Source organism: Pinus tabuliformis, chromosome J (assembly GCF_031772625.1).
Source record: "Pinus tabuliformis cultivar Carrire ecotype Pingquan chromosome J, CPIR1, whole genome shotgun sequence".
Classification (NCBI taxonomy): Eukaryota; Viridiplantae; Streptophyta; class Pinopsida; order Pinales; family Pinaceae; genus Pinus; species Pinus tabuliformis.
This window is the reverse complement of record NC_142295.1, coordinates 1480343666-1480367935: the sequence shown is the minus strand read 5'-3', so window position 1 is coordinate 1480367935 and position 24270 is coordinate 1480343666. Positions and strand designations below refer to the sequence as shown.

The window sequence follows — 24270 nt, the reverse complement described above, 5'->3', positions numbered from 1 at the left end:
ATGGAGGAACTTATTAGAATTGGATTAATCTCAAATCCCTAGGTGAGGGCCACATGACATAAATGTAATATTTGAAAGTTATTAAAAGTAATGGACTATTTTTCTAAATCAAATTTTCTAATATATAAATGAATGTTATAAATAATAATGAAGAACTTATCATGGAGGAACTTATTAGAATTGGAATAATCTCAATTTTTCTTAGAAATTGGTGGGCATAACCCCATGACACATATCTAATTTTTTAAATTTATTAAAAGTCAATCCAACCTAATACAACAGTTGATAAGCATTAATATTAAGCATATGCTAAACATATTCCCTTAATAATCAATTTAAACCCTCAATTAAAAAAATCAACAAACCCCCTCTACATTAATTTGAAATGAGAAATCTTTAGCTATTATAAATGATCAAAGAGCTTAGATAATGAAGGTTGATAGAATTAGCGGAACTACAACCTAAATACTAAATCTCACTTGGCACATTAATTCTAATATGCTTTATGATTGTGTGGAGGAGACAATTAGACGAAAATATGGAGTTGTCTTTAGTGCGACTTTTTGGAGATTCCGGTGACGGAATCCAGCGGAAAAAATTGAGGTTAAATCTTGATTTGTATTATTTAAAATGGTTTTTTAATTACATATTTGGATTCAGCACCCTAAAAAACCCTGGGGACGGTTTGATTGTGCAGAAATTAGCTATCAAACTTGCGATTCAATAAATTACTACCGGATTTTGACCAGAAAAACCCACCGGAAAAACTTCTAAAAAATCTCTTTAAAAACAACTCCAAAAAATATTGTCCCCTTGCTTAGAGAAAGGATCCCAATAGAAAATGCATTTTTCGCGAAGAATCCAACTCACGTTTCTAAAGCTAAAGTCTCTGTTGCACTTACCAGATGATAATAATGCCAACTACACATCTGGAAGGCTTCATTACTTGATGATTTTGCTTATGTAGGTTTCATATTTGGATGATTTTGTTTGGTTAGTTAGGGCCAGTACTGTGCTGCTGCGCCTACATGCCTTAGGGTACAGTTGATAATTGGGGTGTGACAACTGCTGTCCACCGTGGTTAAATACTTCACAACACTAGACTTGGTATTTAATAGGTTTCATAGGGTTCCTAGAGTAAATACTTTTTTTCCACTAGAAAAAGTAGAAGCAGCAGACAGTTGCACTTGCCTGTTCGGTAGATGAGGTTTTTTCCCTTAATGAGTCAATAGGCAGAAGAAGTTGCCATTGTTATGGGGACAGTCTGCCCTCTGTATAATGTACTTTTATTTTTTCTTATGGATGGATAGATGGGAAATCAATGACAATAGACTGAGCTTCACATACAGCACGTGTACCAATGGCCAAATCTATAAGAAGGAAGGATGGTCATTCCAATGTTGCATCAGAGTAAGAGAGAGAGAGAGCGCAGAGGCAATTACCAGTGATGTTGGCCATGCTCTCGAGTCTCTCCTCATTCCAAGCTCTTCTTCTTGCTGTAGCGATTGCTTTGAATGCTAGCTTTTTCTTCTCGTTTTCATATTTTCTACTGCGTTTCATGTCATGCGAGAGTTTAGAACTGCAGCATCGCCTTTTCCTTCACACAAGATTTTCTATTATTCTTCACTTTTGAAGAACTGGCTGTAGATTTGTGAGAACTAGGGAGTGCTGGGTACTAAGATGAAAAATCAGAGTATTTTGACCTGCGTGTTCTTGATCGAAATCCTCTGTGTCCATGGTGGGGTGGCACCAAATCCTTTTGGAAATCTGGTTGCAGAAAATTCAAGAGAAGCAGAGCCAACCAATGGCAATACCACTGCTGTGGAAAAGGATCCAGACAGCATAGTGCAGATGGTTGAAAGGTAAATTCAACATTCAACTACATCGAGTTCGTTATGATATGTTAAGTGCATTTGGTTACGATTTTTTTCTGGATTGGGTGTGAAATTTGAATTCTTTCTGTTATTCCAGGAGCATTGATAACAGCACGAGGAGGCGAGAGCTGGGTTATCTGTCCTGCGGAACTGGTAACCCCATTGATGATTGCTGGCGTTGCGATCCCAATTGGCAACACCACAGAAAACGCCTGGCAGACTGCGCCATTGGATTCGGCAGGCATGCCAAAGGAGGCAGAAAAGGGAGAATTTACGTGGTAACGGATCATCATGATTATGATGCGGTAAATCCTCGGCCGGGAACCCTGCGTCATGCAGTGATTCAGACAGAGCCCCTGTGGATTATTTTCCAGAGAGACATGGTCATCTAGCTCAAGGAGGAGCTGATTATGAACAGTTTCAAGACAATCGACGGAAGGGGTGTCGATGTCCACATTGCATACGGGCCCTGTATCACCATTCAGCGTGTGCGTAACATTATCATCCATGACATTCACGTTCACGACTGTAAGCCTGCAGGAAATGCTATGGTGAGGGACTCTCCTACGCATTTCGGATGGAGAACTATGTGCGATGGAGATGGGATCTCCATCTTCGGAGGAAGCCACGTTTGGGTGGACCATGTCTCCTTGTCCAACTATGCAGACGGTCTCGTTGATGCCATCATGGGATCCACTGCTATTACCATCTCAAACAGCTATTTCAGTCATCACAATGAGGTAGTTACATTCAAGAATTCAAAATTAGGAATCTGTATAAGTTTGAAGTAGGTTGCAGTTGAGCCCCAAGAAGAGAAAGTTTAGTTACATTGAGGAACTCAAAATTAGGAGCCTGTATAAGTTTGAAGCAGACTGCAGTTGAACCCCAAGAAGAGAAAGTTTGGTTTATATATGTCAAAAAGTTTGATTTCACTTTGATCCAACTCCCATTAATGAAGAAATGATAACACTTGCTCTGTTTTTGTGTTGAGCATTGCAGGTGATGTTGTTTGGTCATCGTGATAGCTACACTCTCGACGTCAAAATGCGGGTGACTATTGCATTCAACCATTTTGGCGAAGGTCTTATACAACGAATGCCAAGGTAAATAGATCCTGCTTTCGCTCCAATATTCTAGACTAGTAGCAGTGGTGTTATCAAGAAATGGATACTTATGAAAGGATAAATGAATGCAGGTGCAGGCATGGATACTTCCATGTGGTGAATAATGATTACACTCATTGGGAAATGTACGCAATTGGGGGCAGTGCAAACCCCACAATCAACAGTCAAGGCAATAGATTCGTCGCACCTGCAAATTGCAGGGCTAAAGAGGTAATAAAACGGGTAAACCAGAACATGGAGGAATGGAAACAGTGGAACTGGAGATCGGAGGGAGATCTGATGCTAAACGGTGCGTATTTCACGCCATCCGGAGCAGTGGCGTCTTCGGCGTATGCAAAAGCATCGAGTATGGCAGCGAGAGCTGCCATCCATGTCGGGCCGCTCACTCAGGATGCAGGCGTTCTCCACTGCAGGACAGGAGCTCGCTGCTAATGCCATGTTGGATCAGGTGCACAGCAAACATAAATACACACAACACTTATCAAGCACATAAACACAAGAATTAACGTGGTTCACCCAACCAATCTGGGCTACGTCCACCAAACATAGGCATCAGGAATATATTAATCAAATTGGAGATTACATCATGAAATCCTCACACTCTCATAGCAAATCATCCGAATGACTGCCTGTTATATAGCATAGAAAATCTAACAGCCTCATAACTCCCTCACATCAAATATAGGAGGCATTAAATCCCTCCCAACAACCTGGAGCTAATCTAGGAACTGAATCCCTATTGTTGTCATCCTTCAGAGATTTTTGCCTATTTGACTAAAACAGAAAATCTCAACAATCTCCACCTTGACAACAATTCGCCTGATGCCCTGTTATTATTATTTTATCTTTTCTGCAAACCAAGAGAAGCCAAACACTAGCGTAGCTTCTCCAACAAAACTGGTTTCGTGAACATGTCTGCACAGTTCTCCTTTGTATGCACCTTTTCAAGAGAAACTCCCCTTTCAGTGATAACCTGTCTTACAAAATGATATTTGATTGGAATATGCTTTGACTTACTATGATAGGCCGGATTCTTAGCCAAATGTATTGCACTTTGACTGTCACAAAGTAACCTGATGTTATCCTGTAACCTACCAAACTCACCAAGCAAACCTTTCAACCAAACCGCCTCTTTGCAAGCATGAGAAGCAGCAATGTATTCTGCTTCAGTAGTAGACAAAGCAACAATGTTCTGTAGCTTTGAAATCCAGCTAATAGCTCCACCTGCAAGAGTAAAGACGTACCCTGAAGTTGACCTTCTCTTATCCAAATCACCTGCAAAATCAGAATCAACATATCCGCAAACAAATTCACTACTCTTATTGTAAGAAATACAATAACTACTTGTGCCTCTCAAGTACCGAAGCACCCATTTCACTGCTGACCAGTGTTCTTTACCCAGATTTGCCATGTACCTGCTGACAACCCCAACTGCATGAGAAATATCTGGTCGCGTACACACCATCGCATACATCAAACATCCTACTACATTGGCATAAGGAATTCGAGACATATAATCCTTTTCTTCATCTGTATTAGGACATAAACTCGAAGAAATCTTATAATGGGAAGCTAACGGGATTGACACAGGCTTCACATTATTCATACCAAACCTCAAAAGTATTTTCTCAACATACTTCTGTTGTGATAGCCATAGCTTACCATTGCCCTTGTCTCTGAAAATCTCCATGCCCAAAATCTGTCTTGCCGCTCCTAGATCTTTCATATCAAACGTCCTTGCCATCTGAGTCTTCAACCTGTTGATTTCTTCAATGCTTTTGCTTGCTAAAAGCATATCATCAACATACAACACTAAGATAATGAACATGCCATTATTTAACTGCTTAAAATAAACACAATGATCATATTCACTTCTTACATATTTCTGACTCAACATGAAAGAATCAAACTTCTTATACCACTACTGAGGCGACTGCTTCAGGCCATATAATGACTTCTTGAGCCTGCAGACAAATTTCGCATTGCGATGCTGAACAAACCCTTCCGGTTGTTCCATATGTATTTCCTCATCTAAATCACCATGTAGAAATGCAGTCTTAACATCTAACTACTGCAACTCCAAATCAAACAAAGCCACTAATGCTAACACAATTCTAATTGAAACAATTTTAACCACTGGTGAAAATATCTCATGAAAGTCTATGCCAGCTTTCTGAGAAAAACCTTTTGCAACCAGCCGAGCTTTGTACCTGTCTTCCGTATCATTCACACCTCGTTTCAGCTTGAAGACCCACTTGCATCCCACAGTTTTCCTGCCTTTGGGAAGTTCAACCAAATCCCACGTACCATTCTTACCTAAGGCCATCATTTCTTCCTTCATGGCTGCTTTCCATTTGTCACTATTTGAACCTTCTACAGCTTCCTGATAACATAAAGGTTCATCATCATTAGCGATTAAAGCAACTGAAGTAACATGATCATCATACCTTCTCGGACGACGTTTGATCCTAGTAGATCTCCTTAAGAATGTTTCTGGTGCTTCCACAACTGGCTATCTATCAACTGTAGGAATTTCTTCATGATCGCCATCTGAGACCTATTCATGTCCTCCATCTGAACCCTGTTCATAATCTGATTCTGAAACCTGTTCATGACTAGAATCTGAACTATGGTCGTTATAACCATCATTAGAAATGCTTTCAAACTGAATATGCTGGAAATCAGATACATCATCCTGTTTCAATCTTCTATCTACATCTAACTGTACAAGAGAGGATTCATTAAACCTTACATCTCTGTTGATGATGATTTTGCGGGTAGTAGGATCCCACAATCTAAATCCCTTTGTTCCATCACCATACCCAACAAAGACATACCTTTTCGATTTCGGATCTAATTTAGTTCGCTGATGTTTAGGCACTAGAGCATATGCGTCACAACCAAACACTCTGAGTTTAGAATAGTCACAAGGCTGTCCTGTCCATACCTCTTGCGGAACCTTGCAGTCTATTGCCGTTGATGGAGATCGGTTTATCACATAACAAGTTGTTGCCACTGCTTCCGTCCACAACTCCTTTGGCAACCCGGCGTTACTCAGCATACACCTTGCTCTCTCTAGAAGAGTCCTGTTCATGCGTTCAGCAACTCCATTCTGCTGAGGAGTATAAACCGTGGTCTTATGTCTTTCGATCCCTACATCCTTGCAATAGCTGTCAAACTCCTTGGAGGAAAACTAACCACCATTGTCAGTTCTTAAACATTTTATTGTTCTACCAGTGCTGTTTTCTACCAACGCTCTAAACTGCTTGAGAACTCTAAAAACATCAGACTTCTTTTTCAACATGAAGACCCAAACTTTCCGAGAAAAGTCATCAATGAATGATACAAAATAAGACGAACCACAATACGACGCTGTAGGGGCTGGACCCCAAACATCTGAATGGATATAATCAAGTATGCCTTTACTAGTATGTTTGCTTGTTTTAAACTTTTGTTTACTTTGTTTACCAAACAGACAATGTTTACAGAAATCCAATTTTCCAGATCTTAGATTAGGAAGTAACTTTCGGTCAGCCAAAATTTTCAATCCTCTTTCACTCATATGCCCGAATCTTTGATGCCATAAGTGAATGGAACTACTGTCATTTTCAGACACAGACACATGATCTGACCCAGTTCTACCTTCTAACTGAAATAGATTTCCTACTTTCTTAGCTTTCATCACTAGTAAGATACCTTTATAGATTTTCATAACTCCACCTTGAATTACAGTTTTATATCCATTTGAATCAAGTGCTCCTAATGAAATCAAATTTTTCCTTAAATCTGGTACATGCCTCACATCAGTTAATATTTTGGTTGTGCCATCAAACATTTGTAGTTGTATGCTTCCAATCCCAACAATATTACACGTTACATCATTACCCATGTACACAACACCATCATCAATTGATCTATATGTTTTAAACCAATCTCTATGTATACACATGTGGTTAGATGCCCCGGAATCTAACAACCAATGTTGATCATGTTTTGAAACATTAACTGACAATACCTCATCACTCATACCTGAACCTGATACTGAACCTGTATCCGTGGTGTTGGCTTCCTTCTTTTCTGTCGAAGAGCCTTCTTTAGTAGCCTGATTTCGCTTCCAGCAATCCTTTTTCAGATGTCCAGCCTTGCCACAATGCCAGCACTTCACCTTGGGCTTCTTTCCTTTGGATTTTGAACGAGAGTCGCTATGCTTTCCCCCGGAGTGTCTCTCTCGTGAGCGACCTCTGGCCATCATTACCTCTGATGTAGAGGTGTCTGCATTCGAACTCTTCCTCGTCTCCTCGTCCAACAAGGCTCCAACAACATCGTCAAATTCAAGAATTTCTGATGTACTAAAACTTATGGAAGTAACAAAGTGATCCTAGGATTCAGGCAAAGAACATAATAAAGTTATTGCCTTATCCTCTGAATCAAATTTCACATCTAGACTGTTTAATTGCACCAACAAGGTATTAAAAACATTCAGGTGATCAGCAATTGAGGTACCTTCTTTCATCCGCAAACTGTAAAGCTGTCGTTTCAGGAGAATTCGATTTGTCAAAGATTTCGTCATATAGAGCTTCTCAAGCTTTGACCACAAGCCTGCGGCGGTTTTCTCTGACACAATGTTAAACAGAACATCGTCTGCCAGACATAACCGGATTGCGCTCAGAGCTCTATCGTCCATCTCATCCCATTCATCCTCCGTCATGGAAGGAGGCCTTTTATTTTTCCCCAACAGTGCTTTCGCCACACCTTGTTGAACCAGCAGATCGTGCATCTTCACCTTCCAGATCTCAAAATTATTCTTGCCATTAAACTTTTCAATTTCAAAACGGGCACTTTGAGTTTTCGCCATTAGATATAAGCAAAAACACAGTAATCTCCAAATATCAAACCAGCAATTTAAAACAAAATTGTCTATGCCTTTGTTTTTACATAACAAAGAAAAACTGCCTATGCCTGTGTACTTCTTGCTTTTGTAAAAAACTGCCTATGTCTTTGTACTTTGTCAATATAAAATTGTAACATCTATTGCTTGCAATTTTTCGACAGATAACATGAAGTTCGGGGTTTATTTCCTCACAATTCACTGTCAATGGCCTATTTTCCGCAAGTCATTATAAGAAATTGTAGCGGTGAAGAATAATCTGAAACATGTGTTTTTAGAAGCTACAGGATAGGGTGGACTTTTTATCTGACAGGTGGAATCGCTCAAAGGCAAACCTAGACCAGTAGGAAACTCCCCTGTGTAACACTTCAACCCACACTGTAAAATATGCAATATTCTGCTGCCGTCATGATGTGCTTCAAAGTCACAATCATTTCTGATCAATACTCAGAGTCTCTGGTATATTATCTTTTAAATATCCCTCAAAATATGATCCTTCCGTGTTGTCCACAATGCCATTTAATAATATAAATCCACGCGATTTTTCATATGCAGATTTTGTTTACATAAATCCGCGCTGTTTGTCACCGTGCTTTATATCACTGTGCTTGGTATATATATTCACGCTGGTTTTTTTGTTTTTGGTTTAAAACAAAAAACAACATACCCACGCAGCACCATATATATCCATATATATATTCACGCCTTTTAACACATAATGCATACGGTTTGTATCACGCCTTTTACAACATAATGCATACGGTTTGTAGAGCCACACAGTTCATAATGTACACGGTTTCATTTGAAACAGAAAAAACATAAAAGGCAGCGTTAACTTATGAGGCATTAACATAAAAGCCAGCGTTAACTTATGGTGATGCAATCTTAATCACACATCAAGTCAAACCAATCGGAGGCTGACCTGAAAAACGCGCAGCGATTCGAACTGTAAATTGCTTCTCGGCTCAGCGCGCGCAGCAACCTCTCCTTCGTCTGGAACAGCAACCAAACCGCCGGCTGCCTCCAGCATGCAATCACGTCCAAAACACAGTCAGCACCAACACTTCTCCTCTCGTTAGCGCAGCACCTTCAGCACTCCGGGACTTGATACAATACAACTTCCTCCGTTGTGCCAGACGTCCAACAGTGCTCTGATACCATTTGTTGGATCAGGTGCACAGCAAACATAAATACACACAGCACTTATCAAGCACATAAACACAAGAATTAACGTGGTTCACCCAACCAATCTGGGCTACGTCCACCAAACATAGGCATCAGGAATATATTAATCAAATTGGAGATTACATCATGAAATCCTCACACTCTCATAGAAAATCATCCGAATGACTGCCTGTTATATAGCATAGACAATCTAACAGCCTCATAACTCCCTCACATCAAATATAGGAGGCATTAACTCCCTCCCAACAACCTGGAGCTAATCTAGGAACTGAATCCCTATTGTTGTCATCCTTCAGAGATTTTTGCCTATTTGACTAAAACATAAAATCTCAACATGCCATGGCTGGTTTTTTGGGCGTTTTCAAAATTCTTTGTGTTTTATAGATAGATGATCATTCTGTTTTGTATTGTTTGGAGAGCGGCAGTTGATTCGATGATTAGCGCCTCCACATTTTGTTTAGCAAACCTCGGCGTGCAGGGTGTTGCAGATAGATACCATCAATAAACTCCAACTCAGGCTTTTCATCTGGGAATGCAAGTTTTTAGCGGCAGCAAAGGAAAGCGGAGATCTGTTGTGGTCGCTGTTGTATTTTATTTTGTGATTGTGGTGGATAGGTTGTAGTCTGAACTTTTCTGATACCAAATTCCTCCTATTTTCTCGCCATTTTTCTGTTTTTCCAATCAGCGAATGCTGTTACTTGAATGTGTTCACAGTGTTAAACTCTGATTTTGGATAATTAAACATGGATCAATCCATCGAATCCAATTCCACGTGTCCAGTTAACACTCATTTAAAAATTCATACACGCATCCCAACACATCTTTCCTTAATAAAAGTTGTGAGATTAAAGTATGTTACAACGCATCTTTCAGTAATAAAGGTGGTGAGATTAAAGTATGCTGCAAATTTAATTACCAGAATAAAATGTACTAAGAAAGAAAATCGAAACGTTTAAGAAGCTTTCCTAAATATCAACTCCGGCACACACTTTGCGATGGAATCAAGTTTTTTTCTGAGGGTAGGGAATATTCAATTGAAGTGATCACAAAAGCCAAACTTATCAAAGCCTAAGAAAGAGGAGAAAGTGAGACCTTCTCATAGCGAGGTGTTTTAATAACGAGACTTTGATCTATGTTAAATTACGTACAAGAGCTTGCGCAATTAAGCAAATCCTCCAAACTTATATATGTTAAAATGATGATGATGATTAACGTCCGTTGAGACCAAATAATGGTCTATTGGACCTAAAGAAACAAATTATCTATTTTGATTTAAGATTTGATTTCTATGCTCAAAAAGCTTGGAGAGAAGCCTCCCGAGCTCACTATAATTTTGACATTGTAAAAGGCTAGGAAGGTCAGTATTGTAACAAAGATTGTGAAACTGAGATCTAATGTGGTTATACGCGGGGCACTCTAAGAGGAAGTGGTTTTCATCCTCGATGTTCATATTCTCACATATATGGAAGATCCTTTCCGTCCATGGCATTTTAGGAACTGCCCAACGACCTGTTTCACTATGGAGCTCATGAGAATTTGTTCTAATCTTTGCTATATTAGTTTTCTTCTTTGAGCTAGTTAAAATAGAGAGATACTTTTGATCTTCTAGGGTGGGGTTGATGACCTTCTTATAATAACTTAATTTTCTTTTAGCTGCTAAGTCTTTCTCACACCACATTTTTTCTTTGAACTTAGAAGTAACAATATCTTTAATGTTATTTATGTTTTGCAATGCATCATTGTCGTTGATCTCCAAATAGTTTAACCAGGCCCTTGTGTCTTTATGCCACCCTCGATTGAGCCTTAGGTGGTTTTGGCTAGAATTTAAAGCTAGCGTAGGAAGTCTATGATCGTCTATGTTACTGATTTTGTGCTTGTACAACAGAAACCTAAGCATAGCTAGGCTCTCAATAGGGGAAAGCCCTGCTTCTATAAGGAGAATAGGATAGGGTGTATTACTTTTAATTTTCAGGTTATAAGTTATAAAAAGCTTCTGGATTTGCTCAATCTTTCTCCATGATTCTCTAGAGATGCTGCAACCCCAAACCTCACAGCCATATAAGATAACAGGAGTGACTAAAGTTTCAAAGAGGAACTTCTGTTTATCCCACATTACAAGGTTTGCTATTTTACAATTATTTTCAAGACCAAAGTAAGCTTTCCACCCCCCATTAATCCTTTTCTCAATGTTATGGTTCCAGTTGAGCTTGGGATGAATATCAATTCCTAGCTACTTGTAAGAATACACTTCCTCCAAGTTATTATTGTCATACATAAAATTAGCGTAAGTGTCCTTCTTGGATTTGATAATCATAACTTTTGTTTTGTCAGTGTTAACAGTCATACCCATGGTAGAGCAGAAATCCTTAAGAAGCCTGAGTTGCTTATTAAGATCATATGGGCACCTTGCCAAAAGAACAATATCGTCAGCATAAAGATGAAGGATGACGACTATCCCAGCTAAGATCGTGCCATCACATCCTGCTTCCTCTAAATAGCCTTCGAGCTTATCGATGTAAATGCCAAATAGGGTAAGGGAGAGGGGGCAACCTTGTTTAACTTCGATGTTACACTTAATATCTTTCGACCACCCTTCATTGCTCTTTAGCTTGGAAATTACATTCTCGTATAACCTTATAGCTGCAGCTCTCAACTCGAGAGGAACCTTTATCTCTTCTAATCTATTCCAAAGGTTGTATCTAGGAACCGTATCGAAATCCTTTCTAAAGTCCACAAAGCAACAAAATAAATTGGATTTATCATTACGACATTCCTCCGCAATGATCCTAAGCGTAACAAGGTGGTCTATTGTTGAGTGATGCCTTCTGAAACCTACTTGGCCTTTAGCCCGCTTACCTTCACTTTCAAGCCATATGATTAACTTCTTTTCCAAAATACTACCATATAACTTGGCTAAGAGAGGGCTCATCATAATTGTTCGATAATTAGAGGGGTTATTTGTGTCCCCACTTTTAAAAATAAGGATAATGAGGCTCTCAGTCCAAGGTTTAGGGAACCCTTGCTTGACTACTTGATTGAAAATATATATACCATATATATTTTCTTATATATTTTTTTTCGAACTAGACTAACATAGAGAGTGGTGATTGGTTTCAGTTTCAGTTAGTGAACTTTCTCGCATCCCTCAGTATACTTTCTAACCCAAACAAATGTACATGTTAAAGGATATATATATACATATATACATGTTAAAGGATATATATATAATTTCACATTATAAATCCAAATAATACAGGACGCCATCCTAAACCCATCGTAACTTGAGTTGTGTTACTTATGGCCAGTATGTAGAAATTTTAAAAGTACGATGCACATGCGACAAATTTATTAATAAATCAAATATGGAAAATGTGCTATGGTGATATTGCGGAGGGTCAACTATGTGATATTGATTCCATCAACGAATAATGCCGTGATTAAAATATTGTTTACTTTCAGAATCATAGTTAAAGTAACGAAACTGGACATTAATATGAAGAGAAATAATTATCAAATTTTGGTAAATACTGAGAAAAATTATAAAACTAAAGCTTGGATTAGTATTCACTGAGATTTTTTTCAGTATCATGAATGCTTGGATCAGTATTCACTATTAGTGTTCACTTGGAGAGTGATAGCTCGTTTTATTGACCAAGTGCAATAACTTTTATGGACCTTGATTTTTGGTGAACCACTTTTTTCATTGTTTCTATGTTTTATTTGGATGACGTAATAGAGTGGTTTGAGTTGGGTTTATGTTTCTCTCTTATGTTCCATAATTAATTTATTATAATTGGGGTTACCTGATTAGGATTTAAATTTGTTGGCATTAAGTGTTTGGTTAAAGATGATGTATCACACACTGGTGCAAAATACAAGTTGAATAGTTCCACATTGAAAATATGTAAGGTGGAAAATTAAGTTCAAATCTATTCTCTATCATGTATTTGGTGATGGTATCTTTCTCATATTAATGTGACCAGATATTTTTGTTTGGTTTTTCCAATTTCTCATTTTGCAAATGTGTCCACAATTTGTTTTTAATTTTGTATTAAGGTAGCAATCAAGGCTAATTATTATGTTGTTTGTATTTGAGATTATCTTTGTATAGTATGTTACGGAACCACTGAAATATTTTTTGGATCCCCTCCGTAAAACTTGTTGCTTACAACCGATGCTATTCATGATGTTGTTTCTACTTGGGATTATCCTTTCATAATATCCCATGGAACCATCAGAATATTTATTGGATCTCCTCCATAAAACTTGTTGCTTTTTTAGCTTCCTCTATATATGGGAAAACTCTTCTGCTAATGCATGGGGCATAACTACATCAATTAGGGTCAATGGACAAAATTGTAAATGTTTGACACCTAATCCTCTAAGGGTTATGGTGTCGAAGATAAACAGTCAAAGAGAGTCCAAGAGACGTTGGAATATGAATCCAATAGTCATATGAGTGTGTTATATATGTGTATCATTTGTTAATAGTAAAGGCATTCATGCTTTACCTTATTTGGTTGTCCACATTCCATGTATATCTAGCATGGTATTAGACTAGGTGAATTCTTGTTGTGCTCTTGAGCCACTGGTTTTGTGGCCACTATGCATTTCATTTCTGCCATCCTGAGCTTGCCATAACACAGCTCAAAGGCCTCACTTTAAATGTGTCTACAATATCTACCATCTAGACAGGTTTTTTCTTGTTAGCGACATTTAATAAATTCTACATCTTCACCTACACTCCCTAGTGCTCATGAAAATCTGTCAATGCATTTGGGTGCTATTTTTTCCACGATTTGCTACCTTTTATAATGATTTTAAGGCCTTGTTGGCGGTGTTGGACCTGCCAACATGTCAGGGGATCTCCCCAGTAAGAAGTCTCAACTAAATCTCAGATCGTTTGGTGTAGGAGTGCCAGTAGTGGCTCATACGGTATCGCCTTGACCACGGTTGCGCGCAGAGGCAAGTAAGATGTCCCTGTTGGTATCAAGAGTATGACATGCACATCAAGGCAAGGAAGGTGCGTGAATGGTTCTAACACACGGAAAAAGACGTGAGTGCGCCCCTTGGAAACCTATGGAAGCACGCGGCTTGGAAGGGAACACACATGTGAAGATGAATCACAAACTGGAAAGCAAGTAAGCTAACAATCCAAAGTGATGGTTAAACCAACAACACATCTTATTAATATTCTTACATACTTATATAGAAAGAGTCCATACATGCATGCGTAAGAAAACAGATACATATATCATTAGAGTAACCAAGATGGTTGAAAGACAATAATAACATATGCATGAAATGTGTTGGCTCTATTATATTAAGAAGTGAAAGTTCCAACCATATAGTACAACCATGACCAACCACTAGTCCTGATAATAGAATGTTACAATCATTGTTGCCTGCTACTCCAAAGAGATGTACTAGCTCTTTGTAGAGTCCGAAGATTGTCCTACCATGACATCCTTTTTGCCTAATGATCCTCTCTTTTCCTATATATATTTACCACCTAAATGAAGCCATATCTACCAGGTTTTGATGAAGGTATGCAATAATATGTCTTCTTGTTCATATTTAACTTTATACCCTATTGTTTTGTTAAAGTTGCAATTGGCCACCGAATTAGTCTGTTTCCACAACTAATCTAGGTTTTTGTAGCTATCTCCATTGTTGGCAAGGTTCCGGAGTTCCAAGTCAGCAATGAAGGGTGCGGATGGATAGATAATGGCTCCCTCATGGATCCCTTCCTATCCCCTTGAAACTGTTTTCTAAGAAAAGCGCACGAGATCACGGTCAAACTCCAAGTCAACTTCCAGATTAATGAAGAACAAACCCGAGATCGATTAAAACCTTATCGTTTTGCTTTCGGAATAGAAAAACAAAGGTTTAGCGATGTAAGTTTAGATAGGATAGAGATATTAGGCTTGAATTATTCATACAGTTATGCCAAGAGACCTGCTATAAAACTTATGGCCGCACTGTGATTTGGGTGTGCGCTGAATGATATAATTGTGAACAGTTTGTGAATTCCGTGTGAATAGAATTGGTTTTTGTGTGTAAGCGTTGTGTTGATTGGAAGCTCTGAACTACTATGTGGAGGGCCCCTACAAACAGTGACAGGTTTTAATCAATTGCAATATGATTTCCTTTAATTCTTCAATTGCTCTGTTTTGTGTGACAATGCAACATAATGATTTTCGCCAGCGAGTTGTTATTTGCATAAGAACTTTCATTTTCTTTATATCTAGTTTAGTCTGTTATTTAATTTGCTTTATACCTGGTATAACATGGTCCTTTAATTTTCTTATTATCTAGCATAATTGAAGTGGTTCAATTCATAATATAGATGTTGCTTGGGTTATTTTGTTTGAGCAAAAATTGAATAAGTAAAAGAGTGAGAAGTTCTCTCCTAAACAATTGAGTTTAGACAATATTTATTCATAGCTGATAGAATAAGTTTCTTTTTGCACTTAGAGAATTAGAAGCTACAGCATAAAGATTCAAGATCAAAAATCCCAAAACAATCTAATACAGGTAGAACCACTCTCACATCATCTACAAACTAATTGGATAGAGATTAATTCATAGGAAACTTAACCAACATCCCTAAGAATTATGACACTAATATAATTAACAAACACCACCTCCATCTTAAGTTTAGATCTTAACAAATACATAACAACCTAATGAATAACTTCTAAGCACATATTTTGCACATGTACTTCATCAGTCTACGCACCCTGGTTGACAATTTATGATTGACAATTCAAAGACATTGAATTGACCAAACATTTTAGTGCCGCTACCTGGGAAGTACAATTAGAAGTTAAAAAAAAAAAAAAACATCATTAATTTAAAACATGACATGCGCAGGGATAGAGATTCTAGGGGTAGATTTGTAGGACGAGGAACAAGTTTAATTCACACAAATCCACTCACTTCACCATGATTTCGATATTCCACACCACCTACTTAAACCCGAATTCCATTTAGAGGTCGACAAAGGCTTCCTGAAGTCTCAAGATCAGAAATTCAATCCAGAACTTCACCTACTTCTTCTACTAAAGTTGTAATTGAAGAAAATCCTACATCCCCAACTACAGGAGTAATCTTTCTATCCCCCACTGGTGAACAAATTTTGGGAGAAAATTAGAAGTTCCTAGTGAATAAGAGGAATTGGAAACTTATTCTGAGCAACCATTGATAAAGGAACCAAAATGATTAGAAGAACACTATATTAGCTCCGAAGAATCTATCATGGCTGAAGAAGGGGAAGGGGAAGTACACAATGTCCATGGAAAATAAGATAGGATTGGAGGAAGAGTAAGAGGAAGAGGTAGAGGTAGAGGAGGGGGTAGAGGAAGAGGAAATCAAGATCCTTCGAGATTCCCTATTTTTGATGAAGATACAACCCTTACAATGAAAAATATATCACCCTAAATTCTTCCTAATTTCCACGGGAAAAGAAACGAAGATCGGGAGACATTTATCTTCGAATTTGAAGTATTATGCAAATCATATGACTATCTACATGATGCTCAAAAGTTAAAATTGTTCCCTACCACATTAAAAGACTCAACATTATAATGGTTCATGAGTCTAGGAGTGCATTCTATAACAACATGGGGACAAATGAAAGAGGCTTTGTTAAGAAAATATACAGATTATTGTATGCCTAGTAACCTTAAAGATGAAGTCTTCAAAATGACACAAATAGAAGATGAAAATCTTGAAGACTTGGTAGAAAGGGTTTTTTATAATGTTAAAAGAGAAAAAATGGATAATTTGGATGAAGAAACCTTAAAATCTCTTTTACTCAAAGTCATTAAAGATGAATGGATCGATCTCCTTAACCTAGCTGAGAAAGGAGATATTTCCCAACTACCATTTGCAGATATTTGTGATTTATGTGCACACACCTCAAGGGGTAAAGCATGAGTTGGAAAGAGTCCTAGAGACCCTCTCTTGTCAAGAATTAATAAGTCTGCAGCTGGGACAGTTAGCAGGGAAAAATAGGAAATTTGCTTGACATCTTCAAAATAGATATTTTACGGAGCCCAAGTGAACATATAGACACCCTTAAAATACAAAACAAGCAAAATTCCGAAAATGTTGCATTATCTATCTTCTGTCCCAAATGTCGGAAGAAACATGCTCTAAGAGAGTGTCCCTTAGACTAAAAAGCCATAGAAACTTGTGTCATATGTGTAGATAATCATGATACGAAGGAATGCCCATCCTTACCAAGTCTTGAGGCTGTATTCAATGATGAAGGAATCTCATAACCAATAGACCCTCTTTACTTTATAGCCAAAAGACCATGGAAAAATCCCCAACCAAATCAATCACAAGGATTTAGACCACAACAATTTTCCCAGTCTTCACAAAGTAATTGGAATTCAACCTGGCAGCCTTGGGCTCTGCCACAGTAACAACCTTGGAATCAAGGATGGAAAAATCCTTATGGAGCCTATGCTCAATATCAACAATACTTGCCATCTTACCTTCCACCACAATTCTTACCCCCATCTAATCAAATTCCTCAAGCTAATCAATTGCCACAAGTCCTAGTTCAGAATCAAAACCCACAACTTTCCCTACCATTTCCACAAAAATCAAATTGACTACCCGCTCAACCACTTCCAAATCCTAATAATAAAATACCACAACAACCAATGTACAACATGGAGGGTCAAAATCCTCCAACTTATGTAATAACTCCACTAGACCTAAAAAATGTCCAATTAAGGTCTGGAAGGGTATTACCAAGAAAACCTCATGTTGTCATTCAAGAAACAAAATCTGATCTTCAAAAACACAAAAATCAATCAGAAGAAGGGGAGACTTCTCTCCCTCAAAGACACTCCTATCATAGAACAACCCTCAATATCAGTTAAACCACCTTTCCCAGAAAGGTTGAAAATCGATGAAGGAGTAGAGAAACAAATTGTCTTGGCTGATTACAATATGATGGATGAATTGAGAAATGTTTGTATTAAGATTCCTTTATTACAATCCATAAAAGAAATACCATTTTTTTAAAAAAATTAAGGAATTAAGTACACAACAATTAGGGAGAAGAAGAAAAGATATAAAAAGAATTCAGTTAGTCGGGAAAATTGCAGACATTATGATGGGAAAGATGACAATTCAAAAATATTTAGACCCAGGAAGCCCCATTGTAAAAATTCACATCAATGGAACTGAAATACCAAACACACTGATTGATCTAGGAGAAATCATAAACATAATGAGCAAACAAGTTATGGACACACTTAGGCTTCCTAACCTTCAATACACGCCAACCTTATTGAAATTAGCAGATAGATATGTTATTAAACCAGATGGTGAGTTAGAAGATGTTTGTGTATCTTTATATTCTTGGGAATATTCGGTTGATGTCATGGTCTTAACACCCAAGAATAATCTAGGAGGACATCCATTAACTCTAGGAAGGACTTGGTTGGCTATAGCTGATGCTTTTATTAGTTGTAGATCAGGCATATGTTTGCAAGAACAACAATAGATACTGAAACTGAAGAATGGATAGAAGATGGAGAAGATATACAACCTATTTTTGTCACTGAACAAGTGAAAGAGGAAAACCAACTTTTAAATTTACTAGAAAATAATGAATCTTCCTCACATTATGAGCATAGTCGAAATGAATATCTCTCATCTAAACAAGTATCATTGTTGTCCATGGAAAAATTTGGGAATTCATCGATAGAAATCTTTCCAGGAAAAACCTTGAATGTCAATGAAAGCTTGGAAGAAATGCAAAAGAAACAATTGATAGAAATTTTACAGAAACATTCTTCTGCTTTTGCATGGGAATACACTGACATGTGAGGGATTGATCCTAAAACTTGCATACATCATATCTACATTGAACAAAATGCAAGACCAGTAAGGCAACCTCCTTGAAGAATGAACCCAAATCTAAAAGAAATTGTTAAGGAAGAAGCAGAAATTATTAAATGTAAATTTCATCTATCCAATATCTGATAGTCAGTGGGTTCCACCCCTAGTAATCGTCCCTAAGAAGAATGGAAAATGGAGGGTATGCATCGATTACAGGGAATTAAACAAAGCGACATTAAAAGAAAACTTTCCACTACCTTTCATAGACCAGGTCTTGGATGCATTAGCAGGAAAAAAAAATTCGTTCTTGGACGGGTTTAGTGGATACAACCAAATTCAGGTAGCCCCTGAAGATCAAGATAAAACCACGTTCACTTGTCCATGGGGAACTTATGCTTATTGGGTACTTCCCTTTGGGTTATGTAATGCTCCAACAACATTCCAAAGGGAAGTCCTCGGCATTTTCTCTGACCTTATTCATGATTGTGTGGAAGTATACATGGATGACTTCACAGTCTGTGGGGATTCTTTCGATGAAGCACTAGGAAATTTAGAAAAAGTCTTAATAAGATGTCAAGAAACAAATCTCTCATTAATTCATGAAACATGTTTCATGATGTTTAACGAGGGAATTGTTTTAGGTCACCATATTTCCGGAGATGGAATTAAGGTAGACTCATCTAAGGTGGAAGTCATTTCTAATTTATCAGTGCCAAGTTGTCAAAAGGATGTTAGAAGTTTTCTCGGTTTTACTGGATACTATAGAAGATTTATAGAAAACTTCACAAAAATTTCATTGCCACTCTTTAAATTACTCACCAAAGACTGTGAATTCAGTTGGGGTTTAAAATGTCAAGTTGCATTTGAAACTTTGAAAAAGATAATTTTTGAAGCACCCATCTTAAAAGGACCTAACTGGAAATTTCCTTTCCATATCTCAACGGATGCTTCAAATTCAGCCTTAGGAGCTACTTTAGGACAAAAAGATCTCACTCCTTATGCCATTTATTATACTAGTAAAAATTTAACTCCTACGGAGTTAAATTATATTGTGACTGAAAAAGAGTTCTTAGTTGTAATTCATGCCATTAATAAATTCAGACATTATATAACTAGCTATGAAAGTTTTGTTCACACAGACCATTCTGTCATTAGATACCTAATGATTAAACTAGTCACTAATGGAAGAATAACTAGATGACTCCTACTTTTACAATAATTCAACATAACCATTCTAGATAGGCCAGGAAAAAAGAACAAAATTGTCAATTTTCTATCTAGAATACAAAATGAAAATAATGATCAACCCATAGAAGATAAATTTCCTGATGAATATCTTTTTGCAGTATCTACTAAATCACCTTGGTATGCAGATATTGCTAACTATTTGGCCACAGGAAAAATGCCATTTCATTTATCCCCTAGAGAAAAAAGAAGAATAGTCCACAATAGCACATCCTATTCATGGATAAATGAGGAATTATACAAGACAGGACCAGACCTCATCATTAGAAGATGTGTTCAGGAGGACGAAATACCAGAGATACTAAAAGCTTGTCACGATGAGCCATGTGGAGGACATTTTTCTAACAGGAGAACTGCTTACAAAATCTTGCTTTTAGGATATTATTGGCCTTCCATTTTCAGGGACACCAAGGAATATGTTAAAAGATGTGACAGTTGTCAAAGAATGGGCAAACCTACTCTTTCAAATGAAATTCCATAGCAACCACAGGTACTTATCGAACCATTTGAAAAATGGGCACTGGATTTTGTTGGACCAATCAGCCCACCTTCAAAGAAAAAGAAGTATATTCAGGTATGTATTGATTATGTCACTAAATGGGTAGAAGCTAAAGCACTTCCTTTTGCTATTGAAAATACTATAGTTTCATTTCTTTTTGAGGATATTTTTACTCGTTTTGGTGTCCCAAGAGAAATTGTAACAGATTAAGGGACACAGTTCACATCCAGACTAGTGAAGAAGCTTGTGGACCAATATAAGATACAACATCGGAAGTCAAATCCATACCATACACAAGCCAAAGGACAAGTTGAGTCCACAAATAAGGTGATCGAGGCTATCCTTACAAAGACTGTACATCTACACAGGAAAGATTGGGTGGAAAAGCTTCCAGAAGCCTTATGGGCCTACAGAACTACATGGAAGAATACTACAAGGCATACTCCTTATGAACTTTCTTATGGGAAGCAAGTCTTACTTCCAATAAAGTTCCAAATCCAAACCTATAAGACAACACTCCAGTTAGATCTTGACTTTTCAGAAGCCCAGAGGCAAAGGATGACACAATTAAATGAGCTCAATGAAATCAGACAAGAGGCCTTCCAGAGGACCAGCTTAGTGCAACAATAGAGGTCAAGATGGCATGATAAGTACATTGAAGAAAGGAAGTTTCATCCAGGAGATTGGGCATTGTTCTTTGATTCAAAGTTCAAAAATTTTCAAGGGAAATTCCAAACCCATTGGCTTGGACCTTATGAAGTTGAGAATGTCTTTGATAATGGTGAAATTAGAATTTGGACTATTGATGAACATAAGACTCCTCTATTAGTAAATGGACATCGACTCAAGCTTTACCAGAAACCATTAACAAAATAGGAATTTGTTAAAATGATTCAAGATAATTCAAAATTGAAGATGGTCAAAAAGAATTCTTCTTCTTTTCCACCTTATAAATTTTCACTCAGTTTGTTCTTAAAATAATAATAATAATAATATAATAACTAAATTATATGCATATATATACATATAATAATATGAAAAAAAATTGTATAAACATGAAAACCAACATGTTGTTGGCATGTTTATACAGAAAATTTAAAGTGAAAACCAATTTGTTGGCACTTCAAATTTTCTTTTCAAAAAGAAAAAAAATAATAAAGTTCATCTACTAAAGTCGTCTTTCTCTTAAGCTACAAAATTAGCAACTTTCCGTAGCTTGGACAACTTTCCGCAGCTTGGACAAGTTTCCGCAACTAAAACAAGTTTCTGCAACCTAATAATTTTGAAGTCTATAAAGATTCCTGGTGATCTGGATTAAAGGACAGTTGACAGCAAGGTACCTGCAAGAGATCAAAGGAAAACAAATAAGGTTAGCAAAAGAAGATCAAAGGTACGTGCTGCTTTAATTTAACAATGGGGAAGGTTATATAGCGTATATGACTAAGAAGATATAGTACTAAAGTGTAATCATTATAACCTAAGGGTAATGTCCACCTAACAAAATATCATATTCCACCACTTTAAAAGTCATGTCACGACCTTATGCCAAATCTGCCGAAGTAATTACCAAATCATAGGTTTGAATGTGCCTAACGGTCGGATTCATCCCTATAATCCTTATGATAATCTGTCTATTCTTCCCTATTCTTACACTCCTCTGAAATTTCATAGCCACTCCATCTTTCTGCTAGGTAGAAAACCCTACCGGCCCCATTTTCCTGTCAAGGTAGCCAATCTTTGAGGAAAATCATCCTTCGAAATGGGGATAATTGTTCGAACTTAGCCAACAGGGAAGAAATTCCTAGAGGGGTACCCACAAACTAGGGAGTTGTTGCAAAGGAGACATTGGTTGTAGTTCATTGAAAAATTTAACGGCTTCCACAAGGAATGAACTAGGACATTTGCATGCTCATTTGATGGAATTGAAGCTGATATTGGGGACACTAAGCTCACAATAACAGAGTCTATGATTGCCAAGGCTACCGAGCTACCAAGAAATGGAGAAAAATAATTTAAAAATAGGGGGATTGATAGTGAGGACTGGAAGGTCTTCCTCAAGAATCCGAACATGGACACTACAGTATACAAGAAAGGTATTCCTAGCACTGCCCTTCAAAAAAATGGAGAAACATATTACTTGTGCTTCAGAAGTTTATCACATGTGAGGGTAGGTTTGAGCAAATGTATTTTTATCATGTTAGGATGATGATGCACTTCCTTGAGGATCATCAGATGAACCTCCCTTATTTCCTCTTAAATAGCCTCAAGAAAATGTCTACAAATGTTTAGAAGAAAATTCAATGCATAGAAAACACCATGTATCATCATGGCCTGGTAAAAATATTGGTCGAATTTCATCTCCAAATTATAGGGGATAACTGGGAGAGTTTCCTAGTAAGGAACCACTTTGAAGAAAAATCCCCAGAAAAAGAAAGTAGTAGCAGGGCCCTCAGAGGGCGAAAGAGAACCATAGAAATGATAAAGGAACATGCACCTCAAACTTAGACAAAAGTATCAGAAGAATAATTTCCTATAGTAAAGATTTTGCAGAGAATGAAGAGGGGAAACCCTAGAAGAAAGAAATCCAACCCGAGTAAAGAAGAATTCTCACAAACTAAGACATGTCCTCTAGAAGAAAAATAAGAGAATAAAAGGAGGAAAGTGCAGAAAATACAAACCCCGGGGTTGACGAGGAGCACGAGGTTGAGAACGATTCCAAAAAGAAATTCAAAAACTATAGAATACATTAATCTTGAAGAAAATGAGCCAAATGAAAAGGAGCTAACTAAAGATGAGCCAATAGAGAATACTCCAACAGAGGTTGAGCCAACAGAGAATGAGCCAATAGGGGATGAGCCAATTGAAAGCCCTGGAAATTCTCCAACAGGGTCACCAAGATCATCACCAAGAGTATCACCACAACCATTCATCTCACCTTGAAGATGCCTAATGCATAGTCTGGGTATTGACCCCGCTCAATAAGAAATATATGACTATATAGAGTCACTGGAAAGGAAGGAGACAAAAACAAAGGAAACAATTCAGAGCCCTGGAGAAGGGAGCAACCAAGTAAATGAACAATCAACCTCAAACATCTTAAAGCAGGAGATATTTGAACTAGAAACACTAAATCAGTATCTCAGAAATGAGAATCAAGCATTGAACACATAGAGTGAGATACAGATTGCAAAGAGTGACAATCTGATCCTTCATCTAAGCTTGTGGTATAAGAAAAACAAGAAGTTGAAGAAAGAAAATAGAATTATGCAGAGAGAGATTATCAGTTTAAAGTACAAAATTCTCATGAGGAAGCCTAGAATGCCGATCTCTGCCAAAAAGAAAAAAACAGTGAAACATGGAGATGATAAACAAGAGGCACAAGAGAATGACAAGGAGGAAGTGTATGAGGACATACAACATCTCCAGTCTGGGGGAATGTAGAGTCTGAAGATTGTCCTACCATGACATCCTTTTTGCCTAATGATCCTCTCTTTTCCTATATATATTTACCACCTAAATAAAGCCATATCTACCAAGTTTTTATGAAGGTACGCAATAATATGTCTTCTTGTTCATATTTAACTTTAT

The 24270-nt window shown here is 37.4% G+C and overlaps 1 pseudogene across 1 annotated transcript; it reads left to right on the top strand.

Annotated features, from left to right (window-relative positions):
• Positions 1-1579: 1579 nt before the first annotated feature.
• LOC149232977 (putative pectate lyase 18) lies at positions 1580-3430 on the top strand (annotated as a pseudogene). Its single transcript, XR_016247587.1, has 4 exons — positions 1580-1862; positions 1972-2614; positions 2874-2977; positions 3070-3430. The product of XR_016247587.1 is annotated as a putative pectate lyase 18 (transcript).
• The last annotated feature ends 20840 nt before the right edge of the window (positions 3431-24270 follow it).